We start from the raw sequence: 4,156 nt of genomic DNA, 5'->3' as shown, positions 1-4,156 counted from the left end.
CAACCACATGCGGGGAACTACAAAACAATTGTTTAATAAGGTATCTAAAAATTTGAAGAGCTGCAGTAGAACTGCAGCAAAATACTTTAAGCCCTCATTTTTTTTTATTTTTTTTTTTCAGAAGTTCTTACTTAAGGAGAACAAAGTGATTCAATTTAGCAATGAGTAGGCCTTTAAAAATCTAACTTTATAGGTATGGTACAGGATCACCTGTTCATGATTATTTTCTCAACATTTGAGTACATAAATACTTTTTCCTAAAGAGGCTTTGTAACAGTAGACGCAATGTGGTGCCCATACCTGATGTCCCGTTGAATGTCCATCCTCAAAATCACTGTTATGTTGCTTTGACATTTCTTAGCATGCACAGGAGGAACAAAATAATTCTATTTCAATTTGATAAGTCACAGACCAATATTATACCCAAACTTGTTAATTCATCATTTGTATATACTCTTACTTGGAAAAATATTTAACATTGACATTTTGCAAATGGAGAACTTACATAGGACTGATACAAAGAGCAGATAAGTGACAGAACAACGTTCTAGTCAAATACAGCAGACTAATTCTGATCACAGATGCGCATCTACCATATTCTTTTCTTCTTAACCCATGAAGCACTACAGAAAATAAAATTTACCCTTTTATCAGTTGGTATCACTTGTAGAAAAGGAAGACAACTGCAGACTTTTTCTGCATTTTTCTTGACGTGTGTTGAAAAGGATAAGAAAAAGATGAACTACTCCTGAAGCCTGAGGATGGAGCCCCAAACCTCTATTGCATCTTTTTAATGATTTTTGGCAAGGGGACATTCCAAAAGTGCTTTGCCTGTCTTCCTGCACAGATAGACCCACTCACAATCTTTTTGGGTTGTTCCCCCTCCATTTATCTCAGAAGCAGCAGAAGAAATATGAAGACTGTAAGAGCTGCCTATTTCAGCAGAGATCTCTATTTTTTACATTTGCTACTGCAACTCAAATGGATTTAAATAAAACCGACAAGACATCCACAGAGAAGCAGCCATCTTCAAATAAATGTGACTTCCACACAAGTTTATTTCATAATGAACCTCTAAGACAAATACTGTTGCTATAAAAATTAATCCGACTGAAAACTGTTTTGATATTGCAGAAAAAAAGTTACATTTCTAACCACTGCCTTGTTAGATATAAGAACGTATCTATAGCAAGCCACAACCTCTCAAGTCTGTATAGAGTGCATATGATAAGGTGTGTATAAAAAAAAAAATATTGCTTAAATCTATTGCTAATGCTGCATAAATTACAGAAACTTAATCTTTCCCAAAAGAGAAGATCTGTATCCCCAAACATATGACTCTGCTGGTACTAAAGCTGTAGCAGGACTTCTCATGATTGAATGCATGTGACTTAAATAAAATAGTACATGTGCTTAAGCAGCTATGTTTACCCTACTCAAGACTGTCACTAAACAAAGGGTTCACTAATAAGTATTTGGATCTCATAAAGATATTTTAAATGTTCACACTTAATAGCATAGAACTTTATGTATCCTAACTGAAAATACATATCAGGCCCACTTAAGAATATAGAAGACAGGTAAAATGTGCACAGTAGCCTTAATAATCCATAGCCAGAGCCTTTATTTTTTTTAAAGGGTTACACCAATCATAATCAGGCAGTTCAAGTGCTCACTCCATTTACTTTTGCATTTCAAATAAAAAAAGGCAATACAATATATGATTTTCTTAAATTAAACACAATCTATGAGATTCCATCTTTTATAGCATATATAAATACACAGGTATAAATACTAATCTGTAAAAGTAGGTTTTTCCTCATAACAAAAGCTGTTAACGCCTTCAATATTCAGTTAAATATATCTTCCCTAGCATAACTTAAAACGTAACTAAATAATAAAGACTTTGCTCAAGTTATACTCAAAGTCGGAAAAAATAAGACAGACACCGGGTTTTTTTGCTTTTCTACCTTATCTGTGATGCAGTACATTTAAAATTAATTAGATCAAGTCTTGATAGAGAGACAGAGACACTAGATTGTGTTTTGTCCTCAGATGTTCAGCTAAGGGTTTCTTAGATGAATGTCTTGAAATAAGCAACACCAAAAAAATAAAAGAAAAAAAGACTGCAAAGCCTTAAGAAAATAAAGCCCAGCATATCTGTGCTGTACTACACATCAGCTTTTCTCCCCAATCATTTATTCCAGTAAAAATTTGTATTTTTTTGGAACATACAGGACCTTTTCAGAACAATGAGAAAATCTTCATATGGCATACATCTCCCTAAGTAGTATCAAAATTACACTTAGGTGTTCAGTCTTGATTTGACTTTCGTTGTGATACTTGATCTCTAATGAACCTTTTCCTGCAGGCAGCCTGATTCATTCAGTATACAGAATAATATGCTGGAATTTTCAGATTCAATGAACATCTGCTGAAACTGACATATACAACAACAAGCTATCTGTTTAATTGATCAGGTGAGATTATTTTAAACAACTTGTGATGACACCAATATCAATTATAATGTATTTACTGAAGCTTTTAATTATGAACATTATTGGTTTTGTGTGGTTCCCCCCACAAAAAACAGTGAGTATCCTAGAGAGTTTGGCATAAAAGCAGGATGTCTTCTATTAAGTCAAGACTCTTTGGATAAGATAATCTATGGCACTTATTTTCTTAAACACTGTACCTGCATTCCTTTCACTTCCTCTGTTACACTGCAATTAGAAACAGGAAAAGAAGAAACATCAGAAAAATATTAGAATAGTAATTAATGGATGCCTTTGTTTACTTTGGTACATCTCACAACTAGGCACTTCCTAAATAATAATTCCGTTTCCATCAGGTTTCCCACGGCCTGATCAGAAAAGCCACAAATACTATACATGTTAAAAGTTACCTGATCACTTACTTCTTGTCATACTATTGCTGTTAAAATCGCTACAACGATGTAAGCTTTAGCTACCTTGGCCCAGGCTAAGAGAGATAATTCCTCTTACAGTCCTTAATGTATTTAGTCTGTAAAGTTGTGCAGCAAGGATTAGTAGATGATGCACAAGGTATTACCCAGGAGTGGAAAAGGAAATACAGCCCCTTTGCTCTCTCCATTAGCTACTCTCTTGTTTCCCAAGACTGAATTTTACCCCTTGTCCCCTCACTCTGTGGGGTTCCAAACAGCTTCTGTGTTAACTACCAAGGCACACCACATAACTTAGCTTTTTAGTCAGATATTAGGAATGTAGCAACAAGGTGACTTTTGGCAGTTATGGCAGAAACACTGAGATTTAGAATAAATTCACTGTTGAGTTCTTACGAGGGAGTTCAGGAAATAGAAAAAGAAGTAACTGCTTGTTTAATGTAAGTACTCAGAATAAAAAAATACAGATCACACAACAGTAATGGCTTTAGCCTGGCAAAGGCAGGTGCTTAGCACTGGTAAACGGTCATCTATTTTAGTGTGTCTCATCTGACAGTCTTAACCAATTTATCCTAAAACCCTATTTTAAGGCAGATGTTGAATTAATTGATTAATACCTCTTGCAAATATGATATGGCACAGCGAGATTTGAATTTATTCCTATAGATATTATATATTAAGGAAAAAGAAACATTACTACAAACTGCATAGTAGGACTACATTAATAGCTACCTCAAGTACTTCCTCCTGCCATTTTCTAAGGTCCTCGGTTGACACATCCTCCCATGATTTTGGTCCTAGAAATAACAAGAGACATCAGTATAAACACAGCTTTTCTTATAGCACTATATATACCCAGAATCAGTCTAACAAACATAAACATTTAGGAAGAACATATTACATAGTAACAACACATTATCAAATCTGAACAGCCTCCAATACAATTTTAGAAGCGAAAAAATCATAAGTAAACAAGCCAAGAGAAAATTGTAATTCTAAGTTAACTGAGAAGTGAGGCAAAACAAAAGAAAAACAAAGCAACAACTAAATAATCACATGCTAAGTCTAGCAACACTAAGCTAAAATCCAAGGAGCATTACAGCCGCACATGCCATGAAGAGGGGAAAAAAAAGCAAAATATTTTACTCTTAAAATATTATTGAATGCATACTGACTACATGGTATCTGACGTTAGTTAAAGCCATAGTTAAGGCTTGACAGGACTGAGATCCA

General features: G+C 34.5%; 1 long non-coding RNA gene across 1 annotated transcript; it reads right to left on the bottom strand.

The window, feature by feature from the left end:
* Positions 1-296: 296 nt before the first annotated feature.
* LOC135577495 (uncharacterized) lies at positions 297-3,721 on the bottom strand. The gene is made up of 3 exons (XR_010469297.1): positions 3,656-3,721; positions 2,696-2,723; positions 297-356 (listed from the first exon to the last, which is right to left on the bottom strand). It is a non-coding gene; the product is annotated as an uncharacterized LOC135577495 (long non-coding RNA).
* Positions 3,722-4,156: the final 435 nt, after the last annotated feature.

Source organism: Columba livia, assembly GCF_036013475.1.
Source record: "Columba livia isolate bColLiv1 breed racing homer chromosome W unlocalized genomic scaffold, bColLiv1.pat.W.v2 SUPER_W_unloc_4, whole genome shotgun sequence".
In the NCBI taxonomy this organism is placed as follows: domain Eukaryota; kingdom Metazoa; phylum Chordata; class Aves; order Columbiformes; family Columbidae; genus Columba; species Columba livia.
The sequence above is the reverse complement of the archived record's forward strand: the minus strand, read 5'-3'. Positions and strand labels throughout refer to the sequence as shown.